The following is a 20,757-nucleotide window of genomic DNA, read 5'->3' as shown; positions in this document are numbered from 1 at the left end:
CGGGCCAGACCAATCTGCTGCTTTATCCAGCCAGTTCAAAGAGAAATCTGTGTCTTATAAATATTCCTGATAAATAATTGCCATTTAATCACTGCCAGCCAGAAGCCTGGTCTTTCCAATGTGTTTCTAAGCAGCTGAACAAACAGTGAAGTGACCCACATTATCTCTGAGGTAGCCACAATCATTCTAATCAACGTGACACAGAGGGCAGTGGTGAAAGTGGGTCCCACAGGTCCCAAACCAGGGGAAATAACGCACATTCTTTACAACTCTGCCTGAGAAAAGGGGTCAGTCTCCCTTTTCTTCTTGGATAAGTTGTCCCGCTGGGAGAAACATGAGAAGCGATCGATAACAAGCCCGATTGGCAGCCATGGAGGGTTTCATTTTGTTTTTAATAATTTTGATTTTTAATTCAATATGTTTTGAAAGCACTTAGCATCTTGTCAGCCAGTTGTTATGAATATGTGGGAAGTCTTTGCAGGAACCAACAGCGCATGCTGATAATTTATACATCTCTTAAGGATGACAAGGAGTTGTGGTTCTATTCCTAGTCCCAGCATGTGGGAGATTGGAAAATGCCTGCAAATAGGCTGTTTATGATAATAAGGTTAAGAATAGTTCTTTCTTAGAAAATACTGTAGCTTTTCCCTTTGAGAATGAGCATATTCCCAGTCTGAGAACATCAAATTAAATTAAATTTCTTTATTTATATAGCACATTTTTAGTCAACTTGCATTGACCCCAAAGTGCTTCACATAATTACATCCACACACACAGGCAAAGGTGGGTGAAGTGTCTTGCCCAAGGACACAACGACAGTATGCACTCCAAGCGGGATTCGAACCAGCTACCTTCCGGTTGCCAGCCGAACACTTAGCCCATTGTGCCATCAGTCCTTAAAGCATCAACAGTCCAGTCTCCAAACCATTGACTCCATCTACACCTCACGCTGCCTCAGAAAAGCGGACAACATCATCAAAGACTTCTCCCCCTCCATTCCTTCTTCTTCCTGCTCCCATCCAGACTCAAGCTACAGAAGCTTGAAAGCGCGCACCGCCAGACTCAGGAACAGCTTCTTCACCTCTGTTATCAGGCTTCTGAATATGTCCTTCCATAAGCTAGGGTACTGTCCAATTCACCTCTACCCCATTGCAGACATTGGACTTTGTTTATGGAATGATTGCACTACAATGCTGAGAACTATATTCTGCATTCTGCATCTAACTCTTTGCTCTGCCTATTGGGCTTGCGTTTGACTTGTTTGTATGGATGTGCGGTTTTATCTGGCTTGATTGGAGAGCTTGCATAACAAAGCTCTCCATTGTATCCCCATACATGTGACAACATTAAACACAAATCACAACAAAAATCATCTTGAGGGATAATATTACTGTGTAAAAAACAAATCTTTGACCACAACTCTAAACTTTTACTTCAGTTTAGAGGATTACGGTTAAATCTCTCCTTCTCTTTAATTATTCTCTTTCCTTCCTTCCCCCAACCCTCTGATTTTTAAACGGGTGTCACCGATTATCATTCCCATATTCCCGCAGGTCGACACACAAAAAGCCGGAGTAACTCAGCGGGACAGGCAGCATCTCTGGAGAGAAGGAATGGGTGACGTTTCAGGTCGAGGCCCTTCTTCATTAGATTGGGTAGATAGTCGCAGTCTTTCTCCAAGGGAAGGGGAGTCCTGAACCAGAAGGCACAGATTTTAAACATGCTCATCACATCTGCTTCCACGACTGGCAGCTTGTTCCTCTCTGTGAAAAAGTTACTCTTCAGATTTTTTAATTTCTTCCTCCTCACCTTAAATATATTTGGGCAGGGATATGGCCAGGAATGGTACGGACAGTTATGGCCTAACGTGGGCAAGTTGGAGGAGATAGACTTGGTCGGCATGGACAAAATGGGCTGAAGGGCCTGTTTCTGCGCTGTCTGATTCCCCTGCTTTACATGGCTTTACATCATTGCGATTAGTTACAGGCACTTGATCTACTACTGCCGATATACTTCACAGTCTGTCTCTCTCCTCCTTTTCTCCTTCTCTCCCTCCAATTTACAATCACCTAATGGAGGCCATTCGGTCAGCTCTGCCTGTGCTAGCTGTTGCAGAGACCATCAGTCCCACTCCCTGCTCTCGCCCCAACTAAAACTCTTACACCCCAGTGCATTTCCACAACTCAATACTGTTTGTATTTAAAAAATGCCAAAATATAAAAGCTCACAGATGAAGATACAAAGCCATAATGTAACTCAAGACATTTGAGTAAATTGTATGAGGGGAATGGATGAAGTGACAGCTCCAGGTGTTTTCCCAGGGTGGAGGATTCTAAAACTAGAGGGCTTATGCTGAGGGTCAGAGGGGGGAGATTGAAGTGGGACCTCAGGGGCAATTAGTCCACTCACCGGGCAGTCCATGTCTGAAGTTAACTGCTGATTCTGACTTCTAAAATACATTTGGAGAGAAATATGGATAGGAAGGATAAATACAGGGAGATGGGACTAGATCAAGCTGCCAACTTGGTGGTCATTGAACAGATGGGCTGAAGGGTCTGCTTTGATGCTGTACAGATCTATGACTGTAATATACTTGATGTGTGGTTATGTTATGAAGAAGTATAATGTCCCACCTAGACCAACAAGTGGCTCTGGGCCTTGTCTTGGTTATCCAATATTGCTTGGGATATAGTGTGTTTTACTTTGAGCCTTTTGATGAAATGTTTGCGTTTACCGTGGGGGAACTATTTACAGATGAGGAAACAATGGATGTGCAGTTCCACACAGCCAAACAATCATTGGCAGATAATTCACCCTCTCTGTCACAGGGATATCCAATATGAGAGAATGCAATGGGATAAAATTCACTGTCTAAACATTGTAATTACCGTACCACTAGAAACGGACTTATAATTGTCTGAGAGGAATATGGGAATCTGGGCTGTAATTAAAAGTTGATTCCTTCATCCTCATATGATTTATTTGACTAAATCAAATTCCTCTTAAAGGAGAAAGTTGATTCAATGAACAGAACTGCCATCTGTGTGGAATTAGATTAAGAGCACATTGTTTGCCAATCAGACTCGGTACTTTCCCAATCACTGGTACTTGCCACACGCCAGTCTGCAACATTGTTAGTTGCTGCTCCACAAACGGTGATCATAAATCCTCCTATCTCAACCCACTGCTGTAACATGACAGTTTCCCCGTGACTTTCAGTCTGAAGAATGGTCTCGACCCGAAACGTCACCCATTCCTTCTCTCCAGAGATGCTGCCTGACTCGCTGAGTTACTCCAGCACTCTGTGAAACGTCACCTATCCATGTTCTCCACAGATGCTGCCTGACCCAATGAGTTACTCCAGCACTCTGTGAAACATCACCTATCCATGTTCTCCACAGATGCTGCCTGACCCACTGAGTTACTCCAGCACTCTGTGGAACGTCACCCATTCCTTCTCTCCAGAGATACTGCCTGACCCACTGAGTTACTCCAGCACTCTGTGGAACGTCACCTATCCATGTTCTCCACAGATGCTGCCTGACTCGCTGAGTTACTCCAGCACTCTGTGAAATGTCACCTATCCATGTTCTCCACAGATGCTGCCTGACCCGCTGAGTTACTCCAGCACTCTGTGAAACGTCACTTATCCATGTTCTCCACAGATACTGCCTGACCCGCTGAGTTAGTCCAGCACTCTGTGAAACGTCACCTATCCATGTTCTCCACAGATGCTGCCTGACCCACTGAGTTACTCCAGCACTCTGTGAAACGTCACTTATCCATGTTCTCCACAGATGCTGCCTGACCCGCTGAGTTACTCCAGCACTCTGTGAAACGTCACCTATCCATGTTCTCCACAGATGCTGCCTGACCCGCTGAGTTACTCCAGCACTCTGTGAAACGTCACCCATTCCTTCTCTCCACAGATGCTGCCTGACCCACTGAGCTACTCCAGCACTCTGTGAAACAGCACCTATCCATGTTCTCCACAGATGCTGCCTGACCCGCTGAGTTTATGAACGATTTCCAATTTTTGCTGTTGTGATTGCAGTTGTGAAATGGTTGTGACAGTGTTTGTATTCCTTCATTCTCCCTCTCTCTCTCTCTCTCTCTCCCTTTCTCTCTCCCCATCCATCTTTCTCTCTCTCTTTATCCTATCTTAGTGTTTCGGCAGGAAAGCTGTCATTAATGATAAACAGATGTGAGTGCTGTGGGGGTACAATGCAATTTGGCCCAAGCAGCATTCAGAAGCTTCCCAGTCCTAACTGAATAAAATAACTTGTTTCCTTCAGTGACTGTCTTTGCCTTTCACAGTTGTTTCCCCATCTGACTCTCATGGATTTAACACGAAGCACTTCACGTTGGAAGAAGGGACTCTCCTGGTTTCTTCAGTCTCTCCTGGGCAAGATTAATTCAGGATCATCTAATAGAGATGAACATATAATCCTGAGGGAGTCCGGCCAACATTCTACCCATGAATCGTTTGGAGAGCGTGCTTGCTTTATAAAGTCGGTGGAAAAGGACAGAGAGAGAGTCCGTTACTGAAGCAATGTGGTTGAGAAATAAAACCTGTTGTTGAAGTCAACCAAAAAGCAAATGGGCACGGACACTCTGTGTGACTGATGGGGTCAGGTCCATCTCTATAATTAGTCACCATTACAAAATCCAACATAAAGGCTCAAAATAAAGGAGAAGTCCTTTGAGCAAAACATAATTAAAAATACATTGGATGTAAATCATGGGGTCACGACCCCTGTCATGGCAGTGATAGGCTTCGCTGGGATTGGTTTAAACGTGATCTTTGAGAGAGATTTAGTGTCAGGGGATCGATTTATTTGTTTTATTTAAGTCCTCTCTTCCAATTCCCATATACACAGCACTAAGTCTGTTTTAACAGCACATTTTCCACAGAACATCTCTGGTTCCCACAATATACGTTGACCCACCATGCCATCCCCCACCAAGGCTAGATTCCACAGGCTACTTTCTAAAAGATGATTCCAAGGGAGAGGAATGATGAGCATTGGAACGAGCTGTCGTGGCTTTGTCAAGGGCTGGTCCTGGATGGCCAAGCCATCTCGATGCTTCAAAGTGGAACACAGTGTGTTGATGAGTGCAGGCCGGTAGATGTGGTTCATGTGGATTCCACTAAACTCCCTCACAAGGTCCCACGACAAGGATGTGACCAGAGCACATCAAGATGGCCCCCAGGCCAGGTGACTATTTGCATGCTAGACACAGAAGCAGATCTACATCAATAGACAATAGACAATAGACAATAGGTGCAGGAGTAGGCCATTCAGCCCTTCGAGCCAGCACCGCCATTCAATGTGATCATGGCTGATCATCCACAATCAGTACCCCGTTCCTGCCTTCTCCCCATATCCCCTGACTCCGCTATCTTTAAGAGCCCTATCACATATAACAATCTCCCCACTCTCACATCTAATCTGTACACTGGGAACGGCTCAATAGGAATCATGTCATAAGGAATAGGAGTAGAATTAGGCCATTCGGCCCAACACGTCTACTCCTCCATTCAATCATGGCTGATCTATCTCTCCCTCATTGTCTTTCCACGCACTGGTTAGCACGAAACAAAAGCTTTCCTCTGTACCTCGGTACACATGACAACAACTGGACTGAGGCGGTGAAGTGAAGGTGAGAGAATGATTCAAATGGTTCTGGGTCATGTGCGCTGAGCTGGACATGAAGTTGGTTGGTGCTAGGAGTGTGAGTGACAGCAGAAGGTTGTTTTTGTGATTGGACGTCTGTGGCTGGTGATGTCACGTACAGATCGGCGCTGGGGCATTTGTTCTTTGTAATATAAGTGAATGATTTGGTTGAGGATGTGGGAGGAAAGATCAGCAAGTTCACGTCCCCAACAACTCTCACCAACATCTACAGATGCACCGTTGAAAGCATTTTATTGGGCTGCCTCATAACCTGGTTTGAGAACGACCTCCATTCAAGAACACAAAAAATTGCAGAGAGCTGTGGACATAGCTGGGACCATCACACAAACCAACCTCCCTTCCATTCACTCCATGGAAGCTTCACGCTGCCTCAGCAAGGCCACCAGCATAATCAAGGACGAGTCACTCCCTCTTCTCCCATCATAATAATAATAATATATTTTCTTTAATTGTCATTGCACGTAAGTGCAACGAGAGTTGGGAAGAGATTTGGGAAGATCAGGCAAGAGGTACAGGAGTTTGAAAAGTCAAGGCACCAGATTCAGGCACAGTTTCTTCCCAGCTGTCATCAGATGACTGAACCATCCTCTCATCACCTAGAGTGTGGTCCTGACCTCCCATCTATCTCATTGGACAACTTTGATTCATCTTTCCTGCACTAAATGATCTACTGTATCCTGCACCAGGACGCTGTAATCATGTGTAGTCATTTTGCTGACTGGACAGCACCCAACAAAATCGTTTTCCACTGTACCTCGGTACACATGACAATAATAATCGGAACTAAACTAAATGAATGACACCAAGACTGGTGGTGGAAGTGATAGTGTGGAAGGTAGTCTCGACTGTAGAGTGATAGCGATGTGTGCTGTAAAATAGCAGGTAGGTTAATTCAGAGAAATGTGAGATGATGCATTTGGAATCACTACAGGTTGGAATGTGTAGGGTAGAGTCTGAGGAATTGCTTAGGAACAGGAGGACAAGGATAGCAATCCTCATAGGTGGCATCACAGGTAGGTAAGATGGCTAAGAAGACATGACATACTCAACAACGTATTGGGAGCTACTGAGAGGTTTGGTAGGATGGGTGAAGAAACATCTCTTGGAGACCAACACTCCCGACATCCTTCCCTATGGATGGTGCAAGAGGCAGAAATGAGAACACATCCCTTGCTGCCCATCTCGACACAGGTCTGTATGTAGTTCCCTGCAAAAAATATCATTCTTAGAACTAAATCTACAAGACAGCTAAGGTCAGACTTTAATTGCAGCATAACTGCTCCCAAATGTAAAGCAGGATAGCAGATAGAGTTACAGGTTATAGACAGTGTGAACACAGTCAGGGGCCCGATTATGTCTCATCTTTAAAATGAAATTATTGGCTCTGGATAACAGTTACAATAGTAATTCAATATTCTGAGACTTTTCATCTCAGAGGGTGGTGGAGGCCGGTTCTCTGGAGACTTTCATGAGAGAGCTAGATAGGGCTCTTAAATATAGCGGAGTCAGGGGATATGGGGAGAAGGCAGGAACGGGGTACTGATTGGGGATGATCAGCCATGATCACATTGAATGGCGGTGCTGGCTTGTAGGGTGGCCTACTCCTGCACCTATTGTCTATTGTCTATCAGGCAGCTGTCATCAATGGATCTGAACTCACACTGTGTTATGTGACGTCCTGTTGCTGTAAGGTCAGCACCATGGTTCAGCTCGCCCTCCATATTCAATCCTGACCTCTTCATCTGTCTGTGTGGAGTTTGCATGCATCTGAGTGCTCCATTTGCTAAAAGACGTGTTGGCAGGTTAATGGCCGATGTGAACGACCTCAGGACCACAACGCTCCAGCGCGCACGCGCACACACACACACACACACACACACACACACACACACACACACACACACACACACACACACACACACACACACACACACACACACACACGCACGCACACACGCACACGCACGCGCACACACACACACACGCACACACACACGCACACGCACACGCGCACGCGCACACACACACACGCACACGCGCACGCGCACACACATCTCCTGCCCCTTCTGACCTCAGGTCAGGAATCCAGCAGCTGCAATGTCATCAACTGAGGAAAAAAATTCTCAAAAAAAATATACACATTCTTCACTTTGTTTCCCCAAACTTCACAAGGGTTGACACGTCTTCATCAGACTGAGCCAGAAACCAAAATAACATAAACTTTTAAAATTAAAAACTCACGATTTTCTCATATGTTTATGTAATGAGGATTCTGATCCATATACACACTAGCACACTGGGCCATGTGTGTTGTGATATCCCCTCTATAGCCCACAGTCAAAACTCACACAAGCCTATGTCCAGCCCAGAGTATGATCAGGGTGATTTACAGTCAGACCTGTACATAAACACATTAAATCCTCGTTAACTCCACCAATTCTGCTGGAGAACATTGTGAATCAGCAGCAACTCAAGAGTCAACAGCAGGATGTACCAACAACTGAACAATGAAATTCCTACCTGCTGCAGCGTAATGTTTTTGCTCAGGTGGGTGTATGGAACGAGCTGCCGGAGGAGGTAGCTGATGCAAGCTCTGTAACAATATTTAAAATGAGGTAGATAATAGTTCAGGACAGCTCTCTAGTTATTGATAGGATGGTTCAGTTGCCTGATAACAGCTGGGAAGAAACTGTCCCTGAATCTGGAGGTGTGCGTTTTCACACTTCTGTACCTCTTGCCTGATGGGAGATGGGAGAAGTAGGAGTGGCCGGGGTGAGAACCACAAACTGAACTAAACTGGATAAGCAGAATGTAAGTTCAGTGTCTTCACTTGGTCTGTACCTGGTGTGAAGAGTGAGGCTTTGAAGAAGCATCAGCAGTGGTGGGGCCCACAGCTGACTACACAAGGGGGGAGCTGGGACGTACAAAGGGAGCCAGTCATCTGCCAATGTGGCGTGACCCAGCCAACTGCTGCCATTACACGAGTAATAAACCGATGGCAGAGGCCGTCTCTCACACCTCGTTCACACCCATGGAGACCCAGTCACCCCTGACCCACACACCCCTCTGGGTCAACAAGCCCATCCACTCTCTCTGCCCCACTCCTCCCTCATTATATTGGGCTGAGCAGAGGCTGACAGTGTCACAACTGACAGAGACTCCCCAGGGCTTTGCTCCCTGCACCACCCCCTGCCTCTGTACAAGCGGCAGGCTAACTCGTTAACCAGTATCAACATAGAAGATGAAGGGAAGTGTTGATTCCGTGTCCCATGGGATGCCTGGCTCCATCAATGTGTGGGCCAATGTGAGAATCACCCTCAGTGTCCAGCATGTATCAGTGGACACAAGGAACAGCAGATAGGCACACAATGCTGCAGTAACTCACTGGTCTCAACCCAAAACATCACCCATTCCTTCTCTCCAGAGATGCTGCCTGGCCCGCTGAGTTACTCCAGCATTTTGTGTCTGTATTCAGTGCAAACCAGCACGTGCAGTTCCTTCCTACACACGGAACTCTGGAGAACATGGATAGGTGACGTTTCACAGAGTGCTGGAGTAACTCAGCGGGTCAGGCAGCATCTGTGGAGAACATGGATAGGTGACATGTGGGTCTGAGGAATTATGAGTGGTTGTTGTGCATTAGGGGCATTGTGGATCTGACCTTTGGTGGGGAGGTTCAGTGAGGAACACACCTCTTTATACCTGTATTCACTGTCACTCCCTGTCGGTCACCTGGACAAACAGCTGGCCACATTGTCCAAGGGACAACAACATGTGTGACGTGAAGAAGCAAATTGGCAATGATTGGGTGGAGAGCGGGAGGCTGAGGGGTGATCTTGTAGAGGTGTATAACATCAAGCAACTTACAGTAGAGGGCCTATCAACCTACAAACCCGCACGTTTTGGAATGTGGGAGGAAACCGGAGGAAACCCAGAGAAGAACGGGCAAACTCCACACAGACAGCGCCCACAGTCAGGATCGAACCCAGGTCTCTACCGCTGCGCCACTGTGCCGCCCTTATTTAAACTTCTGCCATAGAAAGAGAAGCATGCAGTGAGAGGGTGTACGTCGATGCTTTACATTGCATTTGCTGAGAAACCTCAACTCATGAACTGAACGCCAGCGCTTCATAGTTAATCCAGCAGAGGGAGCACTGCTCCAGATCTCTCCACTCAACTCATCCCAAACCGGGATGCATATTCAATTCGGGCACAAATTGTATTAATGACTGATTTATCAAACCTGCCTTCCACATTCCCACCTTCCTGACCCTGTGCCATGACGTACTGTATCAAGGGTGCGTTGTTGAGAAACTGTATTTGGTGGTAGATACTGTGACAGCTGAAATATTTCAAGATGCCAAGGGAGCTGAGAATAGAGAATTATTGCTGGGAGAATCCTGCAACAGGTTGGCACAGGATTCTGTCAGTCCCATCCGTCAGCTCGGCCTTGCCACTGGACAACTGATTCCACCCAACTCTCTCCCTGCAAGTTCCCTGCAGTAACACTGCACATTGTTTTACTTTAGGTGCAAGTCCTGGATAATTTTCAAAGGCAACACTCACTCCGAGCTGCGCTGTTAATGCAACACTCACTCCAAGCTGCTCTCTTTGGGCAGAGAGCAACTTGCTTCTTTATAAAAGCAGATCTGCCAAGTGGACTCCAGGCTCGACTCTAGTCACAGGGTCACACAAAATGAAAACAGGCCCTTTGACCCAATTCATACATGTTAATCAATGCACCGTTCTGGAGCTAGTGCATTTGGCCCATCCTATCCAAGTACATGTCCAATGCCTGTCTATTCTGATGCCAACCTGAAATGTCACCTATCCATGTTCTCCACAGATGCTGCCTGACCCGCTGAGTTACTCCAGCACTCTGTGAAACGTCACCTATCCATGTTCTCCACACATGTTGCCTGGCCTGCTGAGTTACTCCAGCACTCTGTGAAACGTCACCTATCCATGTTCTCCACAGGTGCTGCCTGACCCACTGAGTAATTCCAGCACTCTGTGAAACGTCACCTATCCATGTTCTCCACAGATGCTGCCTGACCCACTGAGTTACTCCAGCACTCTGTGTCACTTTGTGAAATAAACCTTCAATTTAAGTTCAAGAGCAATTATTGAATGCGAACCAACACTGACCTTCCCAGAATCACATTCATCATCATTACAAGGATGAGAAATGTTATATTTAGTGTCTATTTCTTTGATCTTCAATCTTATCGTCTCTTCAAACTGGTTCTTTGCTTCTCCCTTGGGTCACCTACTGGTGTCGTTGCCTTTTCGTTTATGCTTTGTTCCTTCTCGATATTGGCCAACAAAGTGGACAAGTAGCAGGCAGTGAACAATGAGCTGGGAAGAGAGCCACGAGACAAGGCCGCGGGTTGGACATGGCTCCTCATTCCCAGGAAAAGGAAGGACAATATGAGCTGTGAGGAAATGAACACAAGCCAGACTGTGTTCATAACAAATGAGTAACGGACTGCTGAAGGCACGTGGATGACCTGTGTGGGCGTGTGGGTCACAGCGGAATTCTGATGCTGGAGAAAGCCATTCAGCCCATCAAGTCTATTCTAGCTCCTCACAAGCAATCTCGTCAGTCCAGCTCTCCTCTCCCCCACAACCTGACAAAGCATGTTCTACCCACTCCGTGTCCAATAGGAACAACACCTCATATTCTGCTTGGGTAGCTACAACCCAATAGAATCAACATTGAATTCTTCAATTTTAGGTCGCTAACCAACCCCCCCTCCCGCCCCCCACACATACACACACACACTTTTGGCCATTGTCCCTCTAAACTCTTGATATTATAGTACCTGCCTCAACTACCACCTCTGGCAGCTTGTTCCATACATCCACCACCCTCTGAGTGAAAAAGTTACCCCTTGGGTTCCTGTTAAGTTTGCCCCTCTCAAACCTAAGTCCTCTGGTTCTTGATTCCCCTATCCTGGGTAAAAGACACCTCTCTAAGATCACCCACTGCCCCCTTGTTTCTCCCTCTCTTCCTATAATTTTATCTGTGAGGCTGAGTTAAAGACCCTGGCTTAACTAATGTATACCTTGCCTTGGGAAATATCTTTAAATATATTGTGTAGGAAGGAACTGCAGATGCTGATTTAAACCAAAGATAGACACAAAAAGCTGTAGTAATTCAGTGGGACAGGCAGCATCTATGGAGAGAAGTGATAGGTGACGATTCGGGTCGAGACCCTTCTTCAGACCTAGGTCACTGCATATCCGGTTTATGGAGTGCCTGGAGAGGCCAGGGAATGCGGAGAGGTGAATCGGGCCAGTGATCAATAAACACTGAGGCATGTGTCTCAGAAGTCCACTGGCCCAGTCCCACATGGCCTGGGCTGTAGGTGATAGTTAACTAGCTTGCATCCCACCTCTCTACAGCAGTGTGGGCCCTGCCAGGTTTGTCTGTGCCTCTAGAGACACACTATTGCTTCAAAAACTCAACCCATTTCATAATCACTCACACCTGCTACCATTTCTTCAGAAAGAGTTTGACCACAATATTTCACAATTAAATTCAGGGCAAGGGCAATGACTGCTTAGTTTTCAATTTAAGGGGTTTTCCAAAGATAAGTCATTTGGAAGAAAGTTTCTGTTTCCTATTTCACTAATTGTTGTTGAACTCTCACTTGGCCCCGGATCACACCAGGAATACACTGATCTTCCTGTTTTCTGTGAATTCTGAAGCACTTTCCCCGGTTTAATGGCGTCAGCATGAGTGTCTTGTCCAATGGGGAATGGTCCATTGTTTCACAGTGGGGTCAGGCTAGAGTGCTCACTCATTGCGACTTTATTTAAGGGAATAAGGGGGTGCAGAACTGAAGAGCAAAGTTATGCATCATTCAGGTAGACACATAGAAACATAGAAAATAGGTGCAGGAGTAGGCCATTCGGCCCTTCGAGCCTGCACCGCCATTCAATATGATCATGGCTGATCATCCAACTCAGTATCCTGTACCTGCCTTCTCTCCATACCCCCTAATCCCTTTAGCCACAAGGGCCACATCAGTATCCTGTACCTAAAGGTAGACACAAGACTATCTTTGATTTAAACCAGCATCTGCAGTTCTTTGTTCAAGAAGGAACTGCAGATGCTGGAAGATCGAAGGTACACAAAATTGCTGGAGAAACTCAGCGGGTGCAGCAGCATCTATGGAGCGAAGGAAATAGGCGACGTTTCGGGCCGAAACCCTTCTTGCAGTACTTTCTTTGGCATCATTGATTCATTTTTATATAATGGCTCAGCAGTTACTGGAAGACCAAATGAGTGAAATAAACAATTTCAGTTCCTGTAAGAGGGAAGATTAAGGAAGTTTCTCTTGTGTAAGTGAATTGGACTCATGCTCACTAAAGACTGATCCTGTGTTTCATAACTCCATTGATCAACAATCTGTCCAACGCCACATGTCCTGGGCTGGAGTAGATACGTTCCAAACTTCTGTTGGATACAAAACTCTGCAGAAGAACCACACCGCCACCTGGGCAGCTTGCACCCAATGGTATCGACATTGAATTCTCCAAGTTGAAGTAAAACCCTCCCCACCCCTCTCTCGTTTCTGTGCGCAACCTCTCGTTCCAGTGAGCACCCATTACACCTACTATCCCACTCATCCCCCCCTTTCCCTGCCACCTGTGTCCCTCTTTCTAGCTTTATCTTTCCTCATCTCTCCTTATCTCACCTTTTTGTCTCCTTTTCACCTTTGTCACCCACTCTACCCATCTGCCTATCAAACGCTCCTCACCTTTCATCATCATCATCATGGGCGGTCACTCGAAACAAGTATGACCGTCCTCTCCTCTCCATAGGGTCATCTACTTGTGGGTCTGCAGATGTCTGTAGAGGCCGATCCACGATCCACACACCTTGGTGCAACGTGGGCGGTGGTTGGGTTGTCGTTGAGTCCCCTTCTCTCTCTCTCTCCTTACGGTGTTGTTGCATTGTCTCTGTGACACGGCGTAGCTCCTCACCTGTATCCACCCATCACTCACCAGGCTTTGTTCTGACCCCACCACTCTGTTCCAGCTTTCTCTCCCCCCCTACAATCAATTTGAAGAAGGCTTCTGACCTGAAACGTTGCCTAGTGATGTTCTCCACAGATGCTGCTTGAATCACTGAGTTACTCCAGCACTCTGGTCTGGTCTGGTGTTAAACACCTGGCCAACCAAAGCCACTGCCCTGACAATGAGGGTCCCACTGCTGCAGTTAGATGAAGCACATTGTGACCTCTTTGTTATAATCTCTCATCCGCTGGCACTGCTGTTCATGCCCCCTTCTGCTACAGTAATCAGCAGTTAGCAACAGCCAACAGACCAGAGGGAACAAAGAGATTTTCCCGCAATCTTCCAAACATTTGCTTTTTTTCCCTTTGTCTTTACATGCACCATGTCTACCATTGGTACCTGATTGGCCCGGTCGCAAACATAAATTGATTATGATTGATTACATGACGTGATTGGATTAATTCCCAGGAGACTTTACTTTCTGCCTCATGTAAATCGGTTTGAATAGAAACACGCCGAGCTTTCACCTTGACAAAGCCTGGTATTTCCAAGAGGAATGTGTGAGGATCCAGTGCAGAATCCCGGTGTGCGAGCTGAGACGTGCCCATGGCCCAGACATCTCCTTGCTCCAGAGTGCAGTTGGCATTGAGAAGGGAATGGCTCACCGCTCACCCACCACTCCACCTCCAGGCCCCTCAGATCGGCCGACTTGGAGTTGCTGAATATCCTGCGGTCTAGGCATAAGCTCAGGGGTGATCGACCGTGCCTTTGCGGTTGCAGCTCCTAGACTGTGGAACAGCATTCCCTTTCCCATCAGAACTGCCCCCTCCATCGACTCTTTTAAGTCAAGACTAAAGACTTATCTATACTCCCAAGCCTTTCCTGATGTCCTCTGAGTGAGGGCTACATGTATATATGTATGTAGTCTGTTTTGTTGTGCTATTCTTATAACAAATGTAAAGCACTTTGGCCAACGAGAGTTGTTTTTTAAATGTGCTATATAAATAAATGTGACTTGACTTGACTTGACTAAAGGGTTAACTCTAACACTCGCTCTCATTCCCAGGCAACTGGGAAATAACATTGGCACAGTTGGCAGCCCCCTTGATCTCGATCACTAACTGTTTCCCAGTGATAATATACAGGAGAAGTTCAGTCATGTCTTCATGGTGCAAGTGGTCACACAGATGCTCCTTATATTTTTGTGGGATGCCCTTTGTCCACCACTGCTCAGACAGTGTGTATGGAGGAGATTACAGAGAGTGGTGGACATTGTCTGGTCCATCACATTCATTGACCTCCCCACCATCGAAGGGATCTACACATGACACTGCCTCAAATAGGCAGCCAGCATCATCAGAGACCCACACCGCCCTGGCCACGCTCTCATCTCACTCTTATATGGAGCCTGAAAACTGAGTACCAGGTTCAAGAACAGCTTCTTCCCTCCATAGATGCTGCTGCACCCGCTGAGTTTCGATATTCCAGCATCTGCAGTTCCCTTTTGAACTCTTCCCAACATCCTGCAGGCTCTTGAACACTGCACAACACTAACCTCAACCATCAACTTCTATGGACGGTTATTAGTTGCACTAAGAACTTTGGGTTTTGTGGTGATTAATTTATTGAATATTAATTTTATATTATCCATATGTGTTGTGTTTACAGGCCTGTTATGCTGCTGGAAGTGAGAATTATTCTGTTGTAAGTACACATGGCAATTAAACACTCTTGACTCTTGTCATGGGAAAAAATGTTCTTGCAAATCCTTCCTGCCGATCCATCCCTTCTCCTGACTTTATACACCTCTATCAGGCCAGTCCTTGGCCTCCTCTGATCCAAGAAAAACAAACCCACTCTATCCAGTCTCTCCTCATAACTAAAACTTTGTATTCCAACATCCTGGAGAATCTCCTCTTCGCCATCTCCAATGCAAGATGATGTTCTTCTTGAGGCGGGATGGCCAGAACTGCAGGGATACTCCAGCTGTGGCCTGACCAGTGTTTATAGACCTGTACAGGTCCTCCCTCCTCTTCTACTGCATGCCCCTGCTAATGAAGGAAGTTCCCATACATCTTCTTCACAACCTATCTACTCATGCAGCCACCTTCAATGATCTTCAGACCTGCATGTCAAGATCCTTTTATTTCTCACTACTCACTAATAAGTATACATGAACCATTCATGGTACAACTTCAAACTGCACCACCTCACACTCATCACCATTAAACTCAATCTGCCATTGCTCTGCCCAATAACACCCCTGTTATACACCAAAGTGAATAACTTCACATTTGTATCTTGCATCTGACATGTGGTCACACACTCTCTCACTTCTCCATATCGCCTTGAAACCTCATTACACCCTCCTTCATATTCATAATCCTACATAGTTTTGTATCATCAGCAAAGTAGGAAACATGATATTTGGTTCCTGCGCCAATTCATTGATGTTGTTTGTGGACAGCTGGAGCTGAGCGCAGTTCCTCCTGCACTTGCCCATGTCACCATGACAACCAACCATTCCATTCGCCTCTGCTGCCCAATTATCAATTCCCAATCCATCTTGGTACATTACCACAATTCCATGCACTCTATCTTGGTTAATCAACCTCCTGTGTGGGACCTTATTAAAGCCCCACTTGAAAATATAAATACATCACATTCATTGCCTTCCCTTATATATTTTTCCAGTCACATTTTCATGAACTCCTGCAGCTTAATCGAGCATGATTTTCCTTTCATAAACCCATGTTGACTGCTCACTCCTGCTATGTTTTGGTATTGCAAGCTTCATTGTAAACTCCAACATGGGATTGAACTAAGAGCCTAGTTTTGGATTGAATTCTATCATTTTCAAACTAATGTAGAACTATATCATACTCCTCTCTAAAGAGATCTTAGAAATTAACTCTTTCCCATTGCCTGATAGTAAATGTAACATCAGTCTCATCGTAGATCCCATCCTGCAGAAATGAGAGAGGGAGCTTAGTGACATGGTGACAGGGCAATAACATCTGCCTCACGTCAGCAAGATGAAGGAGCTAGTTATTGACCAGGGCATGGTCGAATACATGCCCCAATCAGCATCAATGATGGAAGTGGAAATGAATGGGAGCTTCAAGTTCCATGGTGTTAATATTACCAATAGTCTGTCATGCCAACCACACAAAGCTATGGTCAATAAGGCACACCTGTGCCTCTACCTCCTGAGAAGACCGAGCAAATTCATCGTGTCTCTAACGAGTCTTACAAACTTCTGCAGATACACACTGTTGGGTTACATCACAGCTTGGTTGGGGAACAGCTCTGCCCATGATCACAAGAAACAGCAGAGTAAATGTGGATGTAGCCCAGTCTACTACAGAAACTACGCTCACCTCCTCCCCTCCCCCTAACGACTCCAGGACCTCAGGACTCCAGATTCCAGACTCCATGACTCCAGATTCCATGAACACCACGCTACCTTGGGAAAAACAGGACCATTTCCACACCAGTCATTCCATCTTCTCTGCTCTGCCATTGGGCAAACACACAACAGCCTGAAACCACGGCCAACCAGATTCAATCCCAGGGTATTTTTGAAAAATACAGAGTCATTTGGAAAAGTAAAAAAGTTTTTAAGTTTCTAATTTTATGATTCCATGACCACATCCTCATTCCCCCCATCCCGTTTTACTGCGATCTATTTATAGACGACCATAACACATTAGCATTTATTTGTAAGCGTGTAATGGTGAAACAATGATGATGTCCTGGACCAGGGCCAGAGCAAAAACTCCCTGAGTTGAGTAAAGAGGCCCTCTGGGGCAAGACAGGAAGATGGTGGTCCATCTTCAAACATTCCCTTTAACTTTGGGTTTATCCATAAAAGGCAAAACAATAAATGACATTGGGAACAGGAACTCCCCCAGGTTGAGTCCGTCTCTGGCAGACTCCATCTCAGAACCAGCCAACGTTGTTACCTTTTGAAAAATAACCCAAAGGAATAGATTCTCTTATTTATTAAAGACAAGTTGTTCTTCAAAATTGGTCAGACTCTTGTTGTTTCTGTTGGCTCGGTCTCCAGGGATGGGAGATTGCAACCTTCACGTGGTCCACCATGTTTCGACTAATGCAATCAACCCGGCGTGCACAAACAAAAGATGAAATAGAACAAGTTGACCTACAACTTCAGGCTGTGCACGCCATACGCAAGAAGAAGAAGGTCTCCAGTATGAGTGTCCCCTGTAGAAAAAGCCACCTCAGCACCAGTGCAGGTGTCAAGAGTCAACATAGAAACATAGAGCATAGAAACATAGAAAATAGGTGCAGGAGTAGGCCATTCGGCCCTTCGAGCCTGCACCGCCATTCAATATGATCATGGCTGATCATCCAACTCAGTATCCTGTACCTGCCTTCTCTCCATACCCCCTGATCCTTTTAGCCACAAGGGCCACATCTAACTCCCTCTTAAATATAGCCAATGAACTGGCCTCAACTACCTTCTGTGGCAGAGATTTACCACTCTCTGTGTGAAAAATGTTTTTCTCATCTCGGTCCTAAAGGATTTCCCCTTTATCCTTAAACTGTGACCACTTGTCCTGGACTTCCCCAACATCGGGAACAATCTTCCTGCATCTAGCCTGTCCAACCCCTTAAGAATTTTGTAAGTTTCTATAAGATCCCCCCTCATTCTTCTAAATTCTAGTGAGTACAAGCCGAGTCTATCCAGTCTTTCTTCATATGAAAGTCCTGACATCCCAGGAATCAGTCTGGTGAACCTTCTCTGTACTCCCTCTATGGCAAGAATGTCTTTCCTCAGATTAGGAGACCAAAACTGTACACGATACTCCAGGTGTGGTCTCACCAAGGCCCTGTACAACTGCAGTAGAACCTCCCTGCTCCTATACTCAAATCCTTTTGCTATGAATGTACCAAGAGCTCAAGAGTGTAACAACAATGAAATCCCTACTTGCTGCAGCTTCTCGGAACCACAAACATAATAGACACACAAATAAATAATACAATAATCAGTGATACAATAAATTAATAAACTTAATGCTTGGCAACCATAATAATGCAGAATATTTCTTAGAGGGGAGGACACTGTTACATCAGAAACATTTACAGGTTCTGGGCCAAAACACTCCCGAGATATTTCTCCTCTTTAAAGATCTTACATAAATCCAAATAACTATCATTTTCGATCTTGGAATCCTTTTAATATCCTTTTAACTATATCCAACGCCATTCATCAAAGATTGCTTTGGTTTCCGCAGATTTGTTTATATGACTGATGTCTCTTGCTCTTTGTATCTCCAAGTTATTGAAGACTCAACGTTGAAAGTAGATGCTGGTTTTCGGTTTACAAGTCAAGGTTCTATTGGAATAAATCCAGAAAAGACGGTGGTAAAATGAGAGGTTCTTGCATTTAACGTTAAATCATTCACAATTTATATAATTAATATCAATGATAATGTGTAAAATATTTTAGAATACCTCGGCCAACTTATTAAAATTCAACAAGTAGATTTTATCTACTTGCAGATTAGAAATAGATTTGGTGTTTTCCAAGATGCCTGTGTTTACAATACCACCTAGTGGTGGATTCAAAATCATTCCAAATATCTGCTGCTAGATCCTAATGTGTAGGAAGGAACTGTAGATGCTGGTTTACACCGAAGATAGACACAAAATGCTGGAATAACTCAGTGGACAGACATCATTTCTAGAGAAAATGAAAGGGTGACATTTTGGGTCGAGACCCTTCTTCAGACTGAGGGTGAGGGGAGAGGGAGACATCAAGATATGGAAGATATCAGGCAACTGAATCATCCTACCACAAGCAGAGAGCAATGCTGTCTTTGGTGACTCTCGGACTATCCTTGATCGGACTTTGCTGGCTTTACCTTGCACTAAACGTCATTCCCTTATCTAAGCACTGTATATGGCTCAATTGTAACCATGAGTTGTCTTTCTGCTGACTGGTTAGCACACGACAAAAGCAACAGTGTACCTCTGTACACGTGACAATAGACTAAACTGAAGGGTGAGGTGTGAAAACAACAGATCAAATGGGAGCTGGAGCAATCACCGAGGGGGAGCAATGAGAGAGGATGATGCAGAACTCTCGTTGGAGAGAGGAGGAGAAGTTCTTCAAAGTAGACATACCTTGAGGAGATTTCACAGTGGGGCAGACAAAATGTGAAGGAAGGAACTACAACAGAAATAGGCCCTTCGGCCCACAGAGCCTGTCCTGAACACGATACTGTGCACACCTCAGAAGTGAAACGCAGAAACAAGGAATTGCAGATGCTGGTTTACAAAAAAAAGACACAAAGTGCTGAAATAACTTCTGACCCGATGAGTTACTCCAGCACTTGTGTATTTTCTCAGGAGTGAAGCAGTTGGGTTAATCTAGAAGGGGAGGAGACTTGGGAAGTAGTAGCCGCGATCTCGGTGTGGAAGATGTGATTAGGTAAAAATATGCAGGTTGACGTATGTATCCATTGGTGGCAGAATGGGTTCAGTAGACAGTCCCTACATGTCCATTCACTCTGTGGATGCTGCCTGACCTGCTGAGTTCCTTCAGCACCTTGTGTCTTACACAAAGTCATCTCCCCTGATGCAGCGATGATCTGACCTTTGTTTCCTCCCTGTTTGTGGGATTTGGCTGTGCATGTTGCCAGTCAAGGTCCCACATGACTCTGCTGACAATACTGCTCAGCACTGCCAGACATCCAGGGGTTCTGAAATGAATGATGTAAGTATGGGTATATCGAGAAGCAGAGGACATGGGTTTCAGGTGAGGGGGCAGCAAGATTTAATAGGCACCTGAAGGCCACAACGGGTGGTGGGTGTATGGAACAAGCTGCCAGTGGAGGCAGTTGAGGCAGGTACTATCACAACATTTAAGAAACATTTAGAAGGGTCTCAACCCAAAACGTCACCCCTTCCTTCTCTCCAGAAATGCTGCCTATCCCGCTGAGTTACTCCAGCTATTTGTGTCTATCTAAGGTATATGGATACAACAGGTTCAGAGGGATTT

General features: G+C 45.5%; 1 long non-coding RNA gene across 1 annotated transcript; it reads left to right on the top strand.

The window, feature by feature from the left end:
- Positions 1 to 5,444: 5,444 nt before the first annotated feature.
- LOC116966336 lies at positions 5,445 to 19,689 on the top strand. Its single transcript, XR_004409998.1, has 3 exons — positions 5,445 to 5,485; positions 6,535 to 6,537; positions 19,679 to 19,689. It is a non-coding gene; the product is annotated as an uncharacterized LOC116966336 (long non-coding RNA).
- Positions 19,690 to 20,757: the final 1,068 nt, after the last annotated feature.

This window comes from Amblyraja radiata, chromosome 37 (genome assembly GCF_010909765.2).
Source record: "Amblyraja radiata isolate CabotCenter1 chromosome 37, sAmbRad1.1.pri, whole genome shotgun sequence".
Lineage (NCBI taxonomy): Eukaryota > Metazoa > Chordata > Chondrichthyes > Rajiformes > Rajidae > Amblyraja > Amblyraja radiata.
The sequence above is the reverse complement of the archived record's forward strand: the minus strand, read 5'-3'. Positions and strand labels throughout refer to the sequence as shown.